The following is a 19,908-nucleotide window of genomic DNA, read 5'->3' as shown; positions in this document are numbered from 1 at the left end:
CCTTCGAGGGGGACATTCTCCCGGAGAAGGTAAAGGTGATGTGCTACCGGTGCAACGTGCGACCTTACGTCCCGCCTCCTATGCGCTGCTTTCTGTGTTTGCGCTTCGGACACATGTCGTCACGGTGTGAGGCTGAGCCCCTTTGTGGCGATTGTGGACGTCCTCTTCGTGAGGAACATACATGCACCCCACCACCTCGGTGTGTCAATTGTCCTGGCCTCTATTCGCCTAGATCTTTAGACTGCCCCGCATATCAGAAGGAGAAGAAGATTCAAGAATTAAAAATTTTGGACCGTCTCTCTTATTCTGAGGCCAGGAAGAAGTATGACCGCCTCCATCCCGTGACGTTGACAACTTCGTTTGCTTCAGTCGTGTCCACTCCTCCCACAGTATCCTCACCCCTATCCTGTGCCCCCTCCACCTCCTCACCCCATCCGGGATCTATGCCTCCGCCTCCCAAATCCCTCCCTTCCAAATCCTCCTCCCTCGCGGCCCCTGCCCCCTTTGCCCCAGGGGCCACCCTTCCTCCTCCTCCTCCTCCCCCTCCGCCACCTGAGAGCGATCCTCTTCTCAGGCGTCCATCGGGGAAACGTTCCGGACCCCAGCTTCTCCCCGTGCCTCATCAGACTTCCAAGAAGGCCTCCAAGGAGAAGTCTTTATCCCCCTCTCCACCCCGGCGCGTTTCGTCTGACTCTCCATCCGTGAGTCGCTACTCCCGGCCGTCCTCAGTTTCGCAGGGACGCTCTGCTGCCAGACGCTCAGCTGGCCTGTCGTCGGCGAATGATGCTGCCCCTCCTATGCAACCCAGGAATGCGGCCGCAGCTGGCGACTACTCGATGGAACAGGATCCGCCTCCCGCCGGTTGTAGCGTTGTTCCCTCGAAACCTGGCCCTCTGCGGCCGTCGAGGTGACCAGCTCTTCACCCGTTTCGTTCCCCCTTTTTTCTGACTAGCGATGGCTTTGTTACATTGGAACATAAGAGGTATTCGATCTAATCGAGAGGAATTACAACTGCTCCTCCGCCTGCACTGTCCGCTCGACCTTGGTCTCCAGGAATCCAAGTTGCGCCCAACTGACCGTATTGCTTTTACCCACTATACCTCGGAGCGGTCTGACCTCACCCCTGTGGACGGTATTCCAGCTCATGGTGGGGTCATGTTGCTCGTTCGGGACGATGTCTATTACCATCCCATCCCATTGACCACCCCACTCCAAGCAATAGCTGCCCGTATTACTCTTTCTGCCTTTACTTTTTCTGTTTGTACTGTCTACACTCCATCGTCATCCGCATTTAGTCGGGCTGACAGACATGATGCACCTGATTGTTCAGCTTCCTCCGCCGTTTTTATTGTTTGGCGACTTCAATGCCCATCATCCCCTTTGGGGCTCTCCTGCATCCTCTCAGAGAGGCTCCCTCTTGGCGGATGTCTTCCACCATCTCAATCTTGTCTGCCTCAATACTGGCGCCCCAACTTTCCTCTCGGACTCTACTCATACCTACTCCCACTTGGACCTCTCGATCTGTTCTACCACTCTTGCCCGTCGGTTCGAGTGGTATGTCCTTTCTGACACCTATTCGAGCGACCATTTCCCCTGTGTCGTTCGTCTCCTGCACTACACCCCATCCCCGCGTCCTTCGAGCTGGAACATACCGAAAGCTGACTGGGGACTTTACTCCTCCCTGGCGACCTTTCCGGACCACGATTTTCTCAGTTGTAACAGTCAGGTCGAATACCTCACGGCTGTTATTATCAATGCTGCCGAACGTTCATTCCTCGTACTACCTCTCCTTCACCTCGCGTTTCCGTCCCCTGGTGGAATGAGGCTTGTAGAGACGCTATCCGTGCTCGACGACGTGCTTTACGCACCTTTCGCCGCCATCCTACGTTGACGAATTGTATTGGATACAAACGACTCCGAGCGCAATGCCGTAGTCATCAAAGACAGCAAAAAAGCTTGTTGGGCCTCTTTCACCAGCTCCTTTAACAGTTTTACTCCCTCTTCTGTCGTCTGGGGTGGCCTGCGCCGGCTGTCGGGCATTAAGGCCCACTCCTCGGTACCTGGCCTGACTTCAGGTAATGAGGTACTTGTTGATCCTGTGGATGTCTCCAACGCCTTCGGCCGCTTTTTCGCGGAGGTTTCAAGCTCCGCCCATTACCACCCTGCCTTCCTTCCCAGGAAAGAGGCAGCAGAGGCTCGGCGACCTTCCTTCCACTAGCTGAATCTGGAAAATTATAATGTCCCCTTTAATATGCGGGAACTCGAACGTGCACTTGCACTGTCCCGGTCCTCTGCTCCGGGGCCAGATGCCATTCACGTTCCGATGCTGACACACCTTTCTCCGGCAGGCAAAAGCTTTCTACTTCGTACCTACAATAGCGTCTGGACCGAAGGTCAAGTCCCCATGCATTGGCGTGACGCCGTCGTCGTTCCTATACCCAAACTCGGGACGGTTAGACACCTTCCTTCTAGTTACCGCCCCCATTTCTCTTACAAGCTGTGTCTGTGAGGTGATGGAGCGCATGGTTAACGCTCGGTTAGTTTGGATTCTTGAATCTCGACGGCTACTTACCAATGTTCAATGCGGCTTTCGTCGCCGCCGCTCCGCTGTTGACCACCTTGTGACCTTGTTGACATTCATCATGACCAACTTTTTGCGTAATCGCCAAACGGTAGCCGTCTTCTCCGATTTGGAGAAGGCTTATGATACTTGTTGGAGAGGAGGTATCCTCCGCACTATGCACAGGTGGGGTCTACGCGGTCGCCTGCCCCTTTTTATTGATTCCTTTTTAACAGATCGAAAGTTTAGGGTACGTGTGAGTTCCGTATTGTCCGACATCTTCTTCTAGGAGAACGGAGTGCCTCAGGGCTCCGTCTTGAGCGTAGCCCTTTTTGCCATAGCGATCAATCCAATTATGGATTGCATTCCACCTAATGACTCAGGCTCTCTTTTTGTCGATGACTTCGCGATCTACTGCAGTGCCCAGAGAGCATGCCTCCTGGAGCGCTGCCTTCAGCGTTGTCTTGACAACCTATACTCATGGAGTGTGGCTAATGGCTTCCGGTTCTCTGAGGAGAAGACGGGTTGCATCAACTTTTGGCGATATAAAGCGTTCCTTCCGCCATCCCTACATCTCAGTCCCGTTGTTCTCCCATTCGTGGAAACAACTAAGTTTCTAGGGCTCACACTGGACAGGAAACTTTGTTGGTCTCCGCACGTCTCTTATTTGGCTGCCCGTTGTACACGTTCCCTCAATGTCCTCAGAGTTCTAAGTGGTTCATCTTGGGGAGCCGATCCCACTGTCCTGATTCGCTTGTATCGGTCCATAGTCCGATCAAAGCTGGATTATGGGAGCCTCGTCTACTCGTCTGCTCGGCCATCCCTCTTACGCCGTCTCAACTCCATCCACCATCGGGGGTTACGTCTTGCGACCGGGGCATTCTACACTAGTCCCGTCGAGGGTCTTTATGCTGAAGCTGCCGAATTACCATTGACCTACCGGCGCGGCGTACTGCTTTGTCGGTATGCCTGACGGCTGTTGTCAATGCCCGACCACCCCTCTTATCAGTCCTCCTTCGCCGATTGTCTCGACCGTCAGTATGGGTTGTACGTGTCTGCCCTGCTGCCCCCTGGAGTCCGCTTTCGTCGCCTTCTTCGACAATTGGATTTTGCCCTCCCTACCACCTTTGGAGAGGGTGAGAGACCGACACCACCTTGGCTCCAGGCTCCGGTTCATATTCATCTCGATCTCAGCTCGCTCCCGGAGGAGGGTACTCCGGCTGCAGTGTATTGTTCACGGTTTGTCGAACTTCGTGCGCGACTTGCCAGTCCCGTCATCTGACATTAGTGGGGTTGTTTGTAAGAGGCTTGTCATTGTGGTGGGATACTTGGTCATCACTTCAAGGAAACAAGCTCCGGGCCGTAAATCCGTTCCCAACTGCTTGGACAACCTCCTCCCGTCCATCTCGTCGAGAAGAGGTCCTTCTAACCAGATTGCGGCTTGGGCATTGCCGGTTTAGCCACCACTACCTGCTCTCCGGTGACCTAGCGACCTAGCCCCACAGTGCCCTTGTGGTCATGCATTGATAGTGCGCCATGTTTTAGTGTCGTGTCCCCGTTTTAGTCAATCTCGTGTTGTCCTATCTCTGCCATTTACTTTACAGGATATTTTAGCTGATGACGCTCGAATAGCTGCTCGTGTTCTTCGTTTTATTACTTTGACTGGCTTGTCCAAAGACATCTAACTCTTTCACTTATTTTATCTGCATCTATGCAAGAACTTTCTGGTGTCCCCCCCCCTCCCCCTTGAGTTTTACTAGGTTCTATGAGCTCTTATAATTGTGACTGGGCGCTAATGACCTCAGTAGTTGAGCACCCTTAACCCCCCCCCCCCCCAAAAAAAATATATCCATGCCCGAGGCAGGATTCGAACCTGCGACCGTAGCAGATGGGCGGTTCCAGACTGAAGCGCCTAGAACCGCTCGGTCACAGCGGCCGGCAGTTATCATTTACTAAATTACTTACTACCTTACACGATGTGTTTAAACTGAAACAACTGACATCTTTTCATTGCAGACAAAGATCTGAAAACAATGATATACCTATTATAAGAACAACAATCTCAGGATCACTTTCCTGTCAATTATAAATTCCTTTTAGAGAAATGGTGCGTTGGCAGACATTACACACACACACTTTTTCTAGTCAGTATATTGGCGATTTCCTTCCCCTTGACTTCCAGGGTTTGTGTCCCGTCTCTTGGAATTATTATGTCCACTTCACATTAAACCCTAACCTTCTTTGGGTCTACATCTACACTATGCAAGCCACCCTACGGTGTTTGGTACACTGCCCCACGCCCCACTTCCTGTTCCAGTCGCGAATGGTGCGCAGGAGGAAATATTGCCGGTAAGCCAAGCCTCCGTGTGAACTCAGATCTCTGATTCTGTCGTCGCCGTCTTTCTACCTGCATGGGAGGAAGCAATATATTGGTTGACTATTCTAGGAATTCTGATAATAAACCAGACCATGATTTACAACGCCACTGGACTTTGATGAGCCTCACCACGACTACTGACGAGCGAGGTAGCGCAGTGGTTAGCCACTGGACTCGCATTCGGGAGGACGACGGTTCAAATCTCCTGCCGGCCATCCAGAATTAAGTTTCCCGTGATTTCCTTAAATCGTTAAGGCAAATGCCCATATGTTACCTCTGATAAGGGCACGGCCGATTTCCTTCCCTCTTCGTTTCCTAATCTGAACTTATCGTCGACAGGACAAAACTCTAAATCAGGTACGTCCAGACTTTTCACTTGACTGAGCCACACTGGAAGAAGACGGGCATTTTTGACTGCCGAGAAAATAGAGGAAGGACCAATGAGTGAATAGCATCTATGGCGGGAGTTCAAATTGAAAATATTCGATTTATCATAAATCCACTTCACATTAACAGAATTTTGGGGATTTTTTCCCCATCATGTGACAGATGCTCACTTCTTCGGTCGCATTGTTACTTACTTTGGGCCGCATGCGATCCCCGTGTTGGACACCCCTCCTCTAAATATTCCTTTTTCCGTGAGTCCGTCGTGCTTATTAGATGAATCCGTAACAAAACGCGCCACTCTTCTTTATTTTTTCTGTCAGTCCCACCTGATAAGTGTCCTTCATGGCGGAGCAATATTATGCTACTGATCAAACAGGGTTTGTTAGCTAACTACACCTGCAGAGTTTTCTTCCAATGAATGTCTGGCACCTGGCTTTTCTTCTATTAGTTTTATGTGATCGTTCAACTTTAAATTACTCCGTACACTCACAGATATTTAATGGTCCTAGCTGTTCCCAAATGTTGTTCAGCAATTGCATCGTCAAACATTAGCGGGCCTTTCCGCATATTATGGCGTCGTGTGTTACAATTGTTTTTGCTGAGAGTAATGGTGCTGTCAGACGATACACTTGACCTATTAGTAGTATTCTCGCATAACATCGCTTACCCGTTACTTACAGTAAACTGGGATGCGAAAGGTATCTCAGACGTTATCCACTACAGTTTTAGCTATCCCAGAGAGCCAACACAGCGTAACTTTCGATACATACTTTGATGAAATATAGAACAAGTTCCGTGCGGTATCCGATGACTATTACCATATAGGTAGTTTCACTGACAAGATGTTGTCCAACTCTGTTTGCTAACACCTACAATAGTGAAACCGATAAATATCAGCGATCAGAAAGCCGAAAGCTACCGTCTTTGGTAAGGAGTGAGTATAAGTGCATTTAAAAACCTGAAGATAGCTGTCGAGAATCTCAGTACCGACCTGTGTGTACTACAAAATGGGTTCAACCCATCTCAAACCCAAGCGGTACTGCTTGGTCATTCTAGGCTCAAGGCCCGAAATTTCGGGAATCACTACCATCTCCAGCAGAGCCCACGAGTAATACATGAAAATCTAAACTGGATCGGGCACGTAACTGCAGTGAGCAAAAAACGGCATCAAAATCTCTTCAGGCCACACAAAAATTTAAAAAGCTCTTCCCTCTTGACCTGAAAAAGAAACTTGCACAAACACTTATACTTCCAACCATTCATTAGAGCGATGTTGTTCTGCAAGGTCTTTCTCAAGAAAGCTTACGGTGCCTGGAACTGGTTATGAATGTCTATATTAATTATATTTATGATGTTTCACTCTTTGATTAGTTTTCACCATCATATGCACAACTATCCTGGCTGTGTGCAGACAAGTGCACAGATTTCCATCCCCCCGTCTCCCTTACTGTCTTATAAGTGAACACTGTCCCTCATATCTCTCCCCGCTCTTAACACTCGTGTCTGAACAACACGGCAGAAACACCCGTTCCCAACAGAGCAAAATCCTTTCTGTCCCGTACCATCATTCAGTCACTTTTTCGAAGTTCTTCTCAACAGCAGGAACCTGACATTGGAATAACCTCCAGCATTATATTAGAGAACTGAATAAAATCGCTAGTTTCAGAAGACAGTTAATGACGTATTTACTAAAGCAACAATAATGTTTACAACTGTCCCTGTACATCCTTCTTTCCAACAAGGTCTTCCTCATTTTCCACTCCCACTAAATTTCCGTTCAACAGAACTCCCTGTATAGAAAAAATTATTTTGCACACCTATAAATTATTTTCATATCTGACACTATCATTATTGTCTTTATTATTACCACTATAATCAATATTAGTGGCAGCAGCTGCAGCAGTACAAGTACTGCCAGTATTGACTTTATTAGTTCACAGTCAGCTTAACTAACTCACACCGCACCTTCAGAATATTGGGTGAGCTAAAATCTCTACAATAAACTCGATGGAACAACAGATCTCGCAGAGGCTATCATTTCCTTTTAGGCAACATAGTTCTTCATATGCCATGACATGTTCTATCACCATTTCAAACGTACAGTGTGAATGTTTTCATTGGATACGAATGTCTAATGTACACCGAATCTGCAAATGTTCCCAGAGTCGTAGCTAATCACGGCATAATTTCCCGGCTCCCTATCACAATTCCATTTATGTAATCGATTTCATGGGGCGCTGTGTACAATTCTTTCATTGAGATGTCTTTGATTTGCCCCAGTTTGCCAACATCAACGTACCTGTCTTATTGCATACAGGGTGGTCCATTGATAGTGACCGGGCCAAATATCTCACGAAATAAGCATCAAATGAAAAAACTACAAAGAACGAAACCAATGTCGCTGCCATAGGTCAAACGGATATCAACTGGCGTTTTTTCTTTTTTAAATAGGAACCCCCATTTTTTATTAAACATTCGTGCAGTAGGTAAAGAAATATGAATATTTCAGTTGGACCATTTTCTTCGCTTTGTGATAGATGGCGCTGTAATAGTCGCAAACGTATAAGTACGTAGTATCACGTAGCATTCCTCCAGTGCGGACGGTGTTTGCTTCGTGATACGTCACCCATGTTAAAATGGGCCGTTTGCCAATTGCGGAAAAGGTCGATATCGTGTTGATGTATGGCTATTGTGATCAAAATGCCCAACGGGCGTGTGCTATGTATGCTGCTCGGTATCCTGGACGACATCATCCAAGTGTCCGGACCGTTCGCCGGATAGTTAAGTTACTTAAGGAAACAGGAAGCGTTCAGCCACATGTGAAACGTCAACCACGAACTGCAACAAATGATGATGCCCAAGTAAGGGTTTAGCTGCTGTCGCGGCTAATCCGCACATCAGTAGCAGAGAATCGGGAATCTCAAAAACGTCGGTGCTGAGAATGCTACATCAAAATCGCATGCACCCGTACCATATTTCTATGCACCAGGAATTGCATGAAGACGACTTTGAGCGTCGTATACAGTTCTGCCACTGGGCACAAGAGAAATTACGGAACGATGACAGATTTTTTGCACGCGTTCTATTTAGCGACGAAGCGTCATTCACCAACAGCGGTAACGTAAATCGGCATAATATGCACTATTGGGGACGGAAAATCCACGACAACTGCGACAAGTGGAACATCAGCGACCTTGGCGGGTTAATGTATGGTGAAGCATTATGGGAGGAAGGATAATTGGACCCCATTTTATCGATGGCAATCTAAATGATGCAATGTATGCTGATTTTCTACGTAATGTTCTACCGATGTTGCTACAAGATGTTTCACTGCATGACAGAATGACGATGTACTTCCAACATGATGGACGTTCGGCACATAGCTCCCGTGCGATTGAAGTGGTATTGAATAGCATATTTCATGACATGGCCCGCACGTTCACCGGACCTGACGTCCTCGGATTTCTTTTTGTGAGGAAAGTTGAAGGACATTTGCTATCGTGATCCACCGACAACGCCTGACAACATGAGGCACCGCATTGTCAATGCATCTGCGAACATTACGGAAGGCGAACTACTCGCTGTTGAGAGGAATGTCGTTACACGTATTGCCAAATGCATTGAGGATGACGGACATAATTTTGAGCATTTATTGCATTAATGTGGTATTTACAGGTAATGACGCTGTAACAGTATGCATTCTCAGAAATGATAAGTTCACAATGGTACATGTATCACATTGGAACAACCGAAATAAAATGTTCAAACGTACCTACGTTCTGTATTTTAATTTTAGAAAACCTACCTGTTACCAACTGTTCGTCCAAAATTGTGAGCCATATGTTTGTGACTCTTACAGCGCCAACTACCACAAAGCGAAAAAAAGTGGTCCAACTAAAACAGTCATATTTCTTTACGTACTACACGAATATGAAATAAGAAATGGGGGTTCCTATTTAAAGAAACGCAGTTGATATCCATTTGACCTATGGCAGCACCATCTAGCAGGCCAACCATAGCGCCACCTAGTTTCCCCCCTTCAAGTTAGACGAGTTTCGTTCTTTGTAGTTTTTTTCGTTTGACGCTTATTTCGGGAGATATTTGGCCCGGTGACTATCAATGGACCACCCTGTATACCTGCAGCCATTTTTTGAAACGTTTCACTCACACAATATGTTTGCTCTGATTCAACGGCCTTTCAAGAATGGGCCTTCTTTCTTTACATATTGGAGAAGAATAATGAGCTCTGAGGGCAGTTGACTACGTGGTGGCTGCACCAGAAAACTGCGCCAACAACACTGCAAACTGCATCCCAACATTGCCATGCTTTCGGCACACTTTAGGATACAGGTTAGGCAACTATGAAATGTCACCTAAAATTTGTCGTGAACCAGTAAATATACCGATGTGGAAAACGTAAGGGCGAAAGCAACTTTCGCATGATGTGTCACTGCCAAATAACATACGAGTAGCTCGATGAAACTTTGACCATAAACAGAAAAACTGCTACAGAATAGCCGGCCGCGGTGGCAGAGTGGTTCTAGGCGCTTCAGTCCGGAACCGCGCTGCTGCTACGGTCGCAGGTGCGAATCCTGCCTCGGACATGGATGTGTGTGATGTCCTTAGGTTAGTTAGGTTTAATTAGTTCTAAGTTCTAGGGGACTAATGACCTCAGAAGTTGAGTCCCACAGTGCTCAGAGCCATTTGAACCATTTTTTTTTTTTTTTTTTTTTTGCTACAGTATAATACAGAAAGCGACTGAAAAAAGAACACACAATGACACGAACAGAAATGACACTTTTGTTCAAAGCCAATAATTATGTTAAAGTCACCACGATTCATGATCGTCCCTTGGGCATTACAAAATGCGAGACATGGCTCTTTATAGGATGTGTGGACACCACAGAGGGCAATGCGTGTTCTGCAACGTGCTCTCATACTGGCCATAAGGTCCGTACGGAGTTATTGTGGTAGTGCATTCCATTTCTCCAGCAGCGCGTTTGGCAACTGCTGGATAGTCGTTGGTTCGTGTGGAGGTACTGCAGTACGCCTTACCACCGCATCCCACACGTCCTCGACGGAATTTAAGTAGTGGGAATGGGCAGGCCACTCCATCCGGCTAATATCCTCCATCTGTGCTGTTCGACGCGGTCACGCATTGTCATCCATGAAAATAAAGTCAAGAAGAATGCATCCCTGAACAGACGCACGTGACTGAGTACAGTGTTACAATAAAGGTGTCAGTGTAACGAGTTGCCGGCCGTGGGGCCGAGCGGTTTTAGGCGCTTCAGTCCGGAACCGCGCTGCTGCTACGGTCGCAGGTGCGAATCCTGCCTCGGACATGGATGTGTATGATGTCCTTAGGTTAGTTAGGTTTAAGTACACTACTGGCCATTAAAATTAATACATCACGGAGATGACGTGCTACAGACACAAAATTTAACCGACAGGAAGAACATGGTATAATATGCAAATGATTAGCTTTTCAGAGCATTAACACAGGGTTGGCGCCGGTGGCAAGGCCTACAACGTGCTGACACGAGGAAAGTTTCCAACCGATTTCTCATACACAAATAGCATGTGAAACGTTGTTGTGATGCCTGGTGTAAGCAGAAGAAATGCGTAACATCACGTTTCCGACTTTGATAAAGGTCGGATTGTAGCCTATCGCGATTGCGGTTTATCGTATCGCCACATTGCTGCTCGCGTTGGTCGAGATACAATTACTGTTATCAGACTATGGAATCGGTGGGTTCTGGAGGGTAATACGAAACGTCGTGCTGGATCCCAACGGCCTCGTATCACTACCAGTCGAGATGACAGGCATCTTATCCGCATGGCTGAAACGGATCGTGCAGCCACGTCTAGATCCCTGAGTCAACAGATAGGGACGTTTGCAAGACAATAACCATCTGCACGAACAGTTCGACGCCGTTTGCAGCAGCATGGACTATCAGCTCGGAGACCATGGCCGCAGTTACCCTTGACGCTGCATCACAGACAGGAGCGCCTGCGATGGTGTACTCAACAACGAACCTGGGTGCACGAATGGCAAACGGTCATTTTTTCGGATGAATACAGGTTCTGTTTACAGCATCATGATGGTCGCATCCGTGTTTCGGGACATCGCGGTGAACGCACTTTGGAAGCGTGTATTCGTCATCGCCATACTGGGGTATCACCCGGTGTGATGGTATGGGGTAGCATTGGTTACGCGTCTCGGTCAACTCTTCTTTGCATTGACGGCACTCTGAACAGTGGACGTTACATTTCAGATGTGTTACGGCCCGTGGTTCTACCCTTCATTCGATCCCTCCGAAAGCCTACATTTCAGCAGGATAAAGCACGGCCGAATGTTGCAGGTCCTGTACAGGGCTTTCTGGATACAGAAGAATGTTCAACTGCTGCCCTGGCCAGCAGTCTCCAGATCCCTCATCAATTGAAAACGTCTGGTCAACGGTGGCCGAGCAACTGGCTCGTCACAATACGCCAGTCACTACTCTTGATGAACTGTGGTACCGTGTTGAAGCTGCATGGGCAGCTGTACCTGTACACGCCATCCAAGCTCTGTTTGACTCAATGCCCAGGCGCATCAAGACCGTTATTACGGCCAGAGGTGGTTGTTCTGGGTACTGATTTCTCAGCATCTATGCCACCAAATTGCGTGAAAATGTAATCACATGTCAGTTCCAGTATAATATATTTGTCCAATGAATACCCGTTTATCATCAGCATTTCTTCTTGGTGTAGCAATTTTAATGGCCAGTAGTGTAGTTCTAAGTCTAGGGGACTGATGACCTCAGATGTTAAGTCCCATATTGCCCAGAGCCATTTGAACCATTTTGTAACGCGTTTAAAGATTTGGAGGTCAGTACGCCTATGCAACATCACGGCTCCCAACACCACAACACGTGAGCCATCAAAACAATCACGTTAGACCTCTCGCCACAGTAGGGTGCGTCAGTCAGTATATCAGGCCTGCCTGGTCTTTATTTAGCTGTGGTCGTTACTTCGTTTCCAATTCACCACCATCAGCCGACTTAGGCAGCTTTAGAAGGTTGGAAGGTCCCTGTTGGATTTGTCATTCAGGCGACAGCCAGTAAATGCTCCACGTTCGAAGTCACTGAGCTCTTGCTCTTCTGATTGACTTAATCTGATGTTACTGCTTCTCTACTAACAACTCAATATTCACCGCCTCCTTTTATACTAACGGGCCCACATCTAGTGACTTTTAGTGGTGTGGTCTAGTCTGCACTACATAGAGCTGTCCACATACATTTGATCAGATACAATATATTCTATCCTAGTGGAATAATTTCACAGTTCAGCACCACCTCCTGGAGCCTATTACTCCACCCATTTCCACTGCCTCCTCTTCCTCGTCTGACAACAAGTGCCACAAACCACTGTCCTGCCGTCGGAAGAGCTCCAACAAACTTGTAATTGAAACTTCCTGGCAGATTTAAACTGTGTGCCGGACCGAGATTCGAACTCGGGACCCTTGCCTTTCGCAGGCAAGTGCTCTATCATCTGAGCTACCCAAGCACGATGGAAGGTAGGAGACGAGGTACTGGCAGAATTGAAGCTGCGAGGACGGGTCGTAAGTCGTGCTTGGCTAGCTCAGATGATAGAGCACTTGCCTGCGAAAGGCAAGGGTCCCGAGTTCGAGTCTCGGTCCGGCACACAGTTTAAATCTGCCAGGAAGTTTCATATCAGCACACGCTCAGCTGCAGAGTGAAAATCTCATTCTGGATACTTGTTAATATTCGATTAGGATTTTGATTGGGCAGGAATTTTATATTGTGTACGCTATCGCGAGACGTCAACAACAATAAAAAAAAGGTAATCAGAATTTAGTCGAACGGAATCGAACGATACGATATTCAAAGTAGTGGACGACTTTTGCTATTTGGGCAGCAGAAAACTGACGATCACAAGGTCAAAAGTGTGTTTCATTGGTTTGGGGAGCACGATAATGAACTCAAACTGATGCTTTGGCCTCCAAATTCGCCTGCCCTGAACCCAATGAAACACATCTGGGGCGTTACCGGGCACCAGTTCCGCACCCGCAAGTCATTTACATACTGGCGAGTCTGCCGGTAGTCCTAAATGTTTGCCAGACGCGTTGATGTAAAATGTTTCGTAGTTGTGAAGTTCAGTGTTAGTAAGCCACAATGATATTGATAAAGTTATCCTGTCGGTATTGAAAACGTACAAGAATCTACTACTGCGTCCCTGGGATCGGGTCTGATGTTCTTATCAGTTTTCCCGTTTCTGCATCTATGCCCATACTCTGCAAACCACCACGAAGTGCGTGACAGAGGGTACGTCCCATATGGCAGTTATTAGGGTTTCTTCTCGTTCCATTCGCGAATGAAGCGCGCGAAGAATGATTATATGACTGTCTCTGTGTGTGCTGTAATTATTCTAATCTTGTTCTCAAGATCCCTATGTGAGCGATATGCAGGGGGTTGTAGTACATTCCTAGAGTCATCATTTAAAGCCCATTCTTGAAACTTTGTTAGTCGACCTTCTCGGGATAGTTTACGCCTATCTTAAAGAGTCTGTCAGTTTAGTTTCTTCAGCATCATTGTACCATTTTCCCCACGGATCAAACAAACCTGTAATCATTCGTGCTGTTCTCCTCTGAACACGTTCAATATCCCCTGTTAGTCGTATTTGGTATGGGCCCCACACACTTGTGCAATATTCTAGAATGGGTCGTATAAATCATTTGGAAACAATCTCTTTTGTAGACTCATTGCACTTTCCTTGTATTCTACCGCTAAAGCGAAGATCTACCACCTGTTTTACACACAACGGAACCTATGTGATCATTCCATTTCATATCCCCACAAAGCGTTACACCCAGGTATTAGTAGTATAGGTTGGGCGAACAGTGAGAGTCATTGATATTGTAGTCGTAGGATATTACATTTTTCGTTTTGTGAAGTGCAAAATTTTACATTTCTGAACATTTAAATCAAGTTGCCAATCTTTGTACCGATTTGAAATATTATCAAGATCTGACAATATTTATGCAGCTTCTTTCAGACTGTACTTCATTATACGTAACTGCATCATCTGAAAAAAGCCTGATTTTACTATTAATATTATTTGCAAGGTCATTAATATCCAAAATGGACAGCAAGGGTCCCAACACATTTCCCTGGGGCACACTCGAAGTTACTTCTACATCTGTCGATGACTCACCATCAAAAATAACATGCTGTGTCCTCCCTAGCAAAATGTCCTAATTCCAGTCACATATTTCACTTCATACCACATACAGGGTGTTTCCAAAATGACCGGTATATTTGAAACGGCAATAAAAACTAAACGAGCAGCGATAGAAATACACCGTTTGTTGCAATATGCTTGGGACAACAGTACATTTTCAGGCAGACAAACTTTCGATATTACAGTAGTTACAATTGTCAACAACAGATGGCGCTGCGGTCTGGGAAACTCTATAGTACGATATTTTCCACATATCCACCATGCGTAACAATAATATGGCGTAGTCTCTGAATGAAATTACCCGAAACCTTTGACAACATGTCTGTCGGAATGGCTTCACATGCATATGAGATGTACTGCTTCAGCTGTTCAATTGTTTCTGGATTCTGGCGGTACACCTGGTCTTTCAAGTGTCCCCACAGAAAGAAGTCACAGGGGTTCATGTCTGGCGAATACGGAGGCCAATCCACGCCGCCTCCTGTATGTTTCGGATAGCCCAAAGCAATCACACGATCATCGAAATATTCATTCAGGAAATTAAAGACGTCGGCCGTGCGATGTGGCCGGGCACCATCTTGCATAAACCACGAGGTGTTCGCAGTGTTGTCTAAGGCAGTTTGTACCGCCACAAATTCACGAAGAATGTCCAGATAGCGTGATGCAGTAATCGTTTCGGATCTGAAAAATGGGCCAATGATTCCTTTGGAAGAAATGGCGGCCCAGACCAGTACTTTTTGAGGATGCAGGGACGATGGGACTGCAACATGGGGCTTTTCGGTTCCCCATATGCGCCAGTTCTGTTTACTGACGAAGCTGTCCAGGTAAAAATAATCTTCGTCAGTAAACCAAATGCTGCCCACATGCATATCACCGTCATCAATCCTGTGCACTATATCGTTAGCGAATGTCTCTCGTGCAGCAATGGTAGCGGCGCTGAGGGGTTGCCACGTTTGAATTTTGTATGGATAGAGGTGTAAACTCTGGCACATGAGACGATATGTGGACGTTGGCGTCATTTGGACCGCAGCTGCAACACAGTGAACGGAAACCAGAGGCCGCTGTTGGATCACCTGCTGCACTAGCTGCGCGTTGCCCTCTGTGGTTGCCGTATGCTGTCGCCCTACCTTTCCAGCATGTTCATCCGTCACGTTCCCAGTCCGTTGAAATTTTTCAAACAGATCCTTTATTGTATCGCTTTTCGGTCCTTTGGTTACGTTAAACCTCCGTGGAAAACTTCGTCTTGTTGCAACAACACTGTGTTCTAGGCGGTGGAATTCCAACACCAGAAAAATCCTCTGTTCTAAGGAATAAACCATGTTGTCCACAGCACACTTGCACGTTGTGAACAGCACACGCTTACAGCAGAAAGACGACGTACAGAATGGCGCACGCACAGTCTGCGTTGTCTTCTATATCTTTCACATCACTTGCAGCGCCATCTGTTGTTGAAAATTGTAACTACTGTAATTTCGAAAGTTTGTCCGCCTGAAAATGTACTGTTGTCCCAAGCATATTGCAACAAACGGTGTATTTCTATCGCTGCTCGTTTAGTTTTTATTGCCGGTCATTTTTGAAACACCCTGTATGATTGAACCTTTGGCAATAAGCGTAAGCGTGGTACTGACTCAAATGTTTTTCGGAAATCAAGAAATGCTGCTTCTATCTGATTGCCTTGATCTAAAGCTTTCAGTATGTCATGTGAGAGGAGTGAGAGTTGATTTTTTGCGTTAGAGTGTTGCAGCTTATTGAGTAACCACTAAACAGAGGCCTTGTTTTAGATGATGGAGCCATTAGCTAGCTGAAGGAGGTGTTGGCAGAAAAGACCGACTTCTGGACGCTTGTTTTGAATATCTGAAATGTTTTGGTGTGACTCTCGACCTTTGTTTCTTTATACTGTTACTCTGTTTTGTCTTTGTGAAGATTTTTACGTAAGTTGAGAGGAACCAGTGGAAGGCGGTATATTAACTGTTATCAGCGGAAGTTATCCACTTCGGCTATAAAAAAAAAAAAAAAATGAATGGAATAATGGATCTTAAGACTCTCTTTGAATGCTGTTAGACTGTAACAGGACATTTATCAGTGGTATTTTAGTGACTCTCTCAACCTTGCCTCAAGGTTTTTTTATATATTACTGTAACTGAGCCTGCAAATTTTAAGGGTCCGCCGATAAATGTTCCTTTTCTAATCAGTAGTGTAATATGTCGCTTAATTTGGCTCGTGCGGCGCACATCACCAGCAGTGCGTAGATTCCGGACAGGAAGAGAAACTAAGCGAACGTTTGAAAACGTCAGAAATCAGTCTGCCATGTGTTGGCAGAACGTAACTGTACGCACAGCACCTCAAGAAGGTTTGGAGACTGGGGTTCCATGACTTAACATTTTGTGTTCTCTTTGTCCATAACGATCTGCAAGAAAAGATCACCGATCTAACCGTCCCATATTAAATATTTTTTATTCATTTATTCTTTAGCGAGGAGCCTATTTCATTAGGGATGTGTCTCAACTACCAAATAAGCGAAATCTAACAGGACGACAACCCTCAGGATCACCACAAACGTTTCCCATAAAAGTCTGGACCGTAATAATTTGAGATCATTTTCTGAAACAAGCCATTTTGCCAGTCCTATACGGATGGGTAGTTATTATGCGGTCCTTTGCTTCCGCTATTCACGGAGAATTTAGGTTACCTTTACATTGCTTAGGGAGACCTAGCCGTAATATGGATAGCGCCCATCGTAATTTTCTTTTCTACTGTAGGAAGACAGACATTGGGTTCGTTTTTAGGGACGCCAACACTTCAGTCACTTCTGTGAGGCGTGCGTAGTTTGTCCAGTGATGAGTACTTTGCTCCAGTTGCATTTTTCCCCGAATTAATTTAAAAGTGACATTGTTTCAACCCATTTATCAAGAGTCGAACACATTTAGGAAATCACTACTCTGTTGCTCCCCTAGGATGAGTCAGATTCTGCTTATGACTACTTAGTTCGCAGTCACCTACAGTTTTCACCCGTGAATACAAACAGAAAAAAACTTCTTGTTCATTTTTAAATGTAAAGAATACTTCAGCTTCTTTCTCTGGTCACACTAACATTCTATACAAAGCTGAACTGAAGGGGTCTTTGGGTTCATTGTTAACTCTGTGACAACTGAGAACCACTCAATCATCCTTACGGCGGACGCTGTCGATTCCACTGCGATGGCAAAACGCGCCGTGAGTTCGCCGCAGGGGGCGCTTATCTGACAAGTACTGTGAAGCGCTTAGTATACATCCACAGTGAATGAACTATTAAGATCACAAAACTATGTTTTGTAGGCTTTAGTCCAGCGAGCCATCCCCACTCTTTCCCCTTAAAATGGGGGAAAGCTGCTGCTTTTGAAACGCTTGAAGTACAAGAGTGGCGGTACCTTCCGATTCGTTATGGTTCAACAGACTGTTGACATCTGTCATTAACAATAACTGAATACCGAATGTTCTAACAGAGATGACAAAGAGTTCGATCGCAGTTTAGTTACTTTCCACAACATTCGTTTGGAATGGCTTCATAAGCCAAGGAAAATCAGAAAGGTCAGTGCATATTCCGGGGTATTCCTGCCAATTGTGAATTCGTTTCATCAGCAGTTACCTGGATCGATAGCTTTGGATTTTTCTAACCCTTTTTCGCATTATCCATAAGCAACAATCTCTCACAGACCTTACGGCGGAGTAAACAGATTGATCAAATCAGTTCAATGTGAATTCAGTTTAGTTCAGCATGTTGTTCCTGAGACTAATGTTAATTTATGGAGACAGTAGACTTCGCCCATACTGATATCTGTCACAAGTCTTCTTATATATACTCTAACAAGACTATGATTTCTTACAAGGCAGTCCTCCAGCATGTCATCTTGAATGGGCGCTTTGGTTTCTTCAAAGGGCACGAACTTCTTCGAGAAGTAGTGGTTTGAAGCACACGTTTTCTGCGACTTGCTTTGTTATACTTAAACAATTATATTGTTCTCGATTCATCAGCTACGGAATAAAAGCAGCTGTTTAAAATGAAAACTGCCTGACCGTACTTGAGCAGCTGTCCAAATCGATCTTCGAAACACAGGTAAGTAAAGCGACTGAAATTCTTAACGTGAAGTGTGATGGAACAATGATGAAACAGCCGATAGTGTTTTGTCCGATTAATTTCGAACACCTTTTACAAATTTCTGCATGAATCCTAGAAGAATACACAATCAATCTCCTCTTCACGTATATAACTTAAATTTCCTGAAATGTTGCTTTGCTTGGTGCTGGTGTTCCGCAGTCTCTCGAGAGAGTACCTCTCATGTGGTGTCATTTGGCACTAGATTCAAGGCCAAGCGCAGCCAATTTCTGCACGTAACTATTGGGAAGACTGCCACCAGAATTTTTTATCTACTAGTCCACTAAAATTACCATGGTTCTTTGTTCTTGTCACACCGATACTCAAGATACAAGTAACAAAGTTTGGCTTACACAGAACTTTTCAAAATTATTTTTCGCCGAATGTTCTCCGATCTATTGCGTTCGTTTGATTAATATTATACCATTTTTACGAACGTTACATTTCATACGGACAACAATGACTACAACTGAGTAGATCTTTCATTTTTCCCCCACTGCGGTAGGCTTTTTTTTTTTTTTTTTTTTTTTTTTTTTACAAATATTCCCTACCAACCATAAATCCACAACTGATATACCGTTTTCTTTATCAACACCTCTATAGCCAACACGTGCTGCAGCTGCCACGGGTCACAGTGACAGTCACATCTGCTGTTTACCGCACACTAAAAACACTCGGAACGCCAGAGTTTACTATCTCATCTGATGCATGCTATTTACATGCAGAGTGCTAAGCAGCGTAAACGCTTCGATATCGAAACAAGCCACTAAGATTATGTTTAAGGAGTTCTGGTCACGAACTTGTCGCTGTATTACGCTGTTAACTGAGAATGAAATAAGCTACGGTTAATTCATATTAATCATTGACTAGCTGAAGATGGATATAATTACGTAAAATTAATCGAATGTAACTTCTAACTGCCGTTGCCTGTGACAAGCGCGCCTAACAAAAACAACATATTACGTGAAAACAAGAAGTGCAACGATTTAGTAAAAAATTTAGACTGTCACGGATTCACTGATCAAATGCTTGCAAAAGTTGTATACTTCAAGACATTATATTAAAGTCTGACACTTCCATTTAACATCTGTTTTCGTCAGTCCCAAGTACATCTTATAATTTCACTAATGAACGAAGTCAAAACAGGTACGAAAACACCAAAGAAGATTTTTCACTCTGACATAAAATAACGACAGAAGAGGATACTTCTCTAAA

The 19,908-nt window shown here is 45.6% G+C and overlaps 1 protein-coding gene across 6 annotated transcripts in view; it reads right to left on the bottom strand.

The window, feature by feature from the left end:
- Nucleotides 1-19,908, bottom strand: part of LOC126335273 (TGF-beta-activated kinase 1 and MAP3K7-binding protein 3-like) — a 430,472-nt gene that overhangs the window by 410,368 nt on the left and 196 nt on the right. The gene's annotated exons all lie outside the window — the stretch shown is intronic.

The sequence above is a fragment of the Schistocerca gregaria genome, chromosome 2, assembly GCF_023897955.1.
Source record: "Schistocerca gregaria isolate iqSchGreg1 chromosome 2, iqSchGreg1.2, whole genome shotgun sequence".
Lineage (NCBI taxonomy): Eukaryota > Metazoa > Arthropoda > Insecta > Orthoptera > Acrididae > Schistocerca > Schistocerca gregaria.
This window is presented reverse-complemented; position numbering and strand designations above follow the sequence as displayed.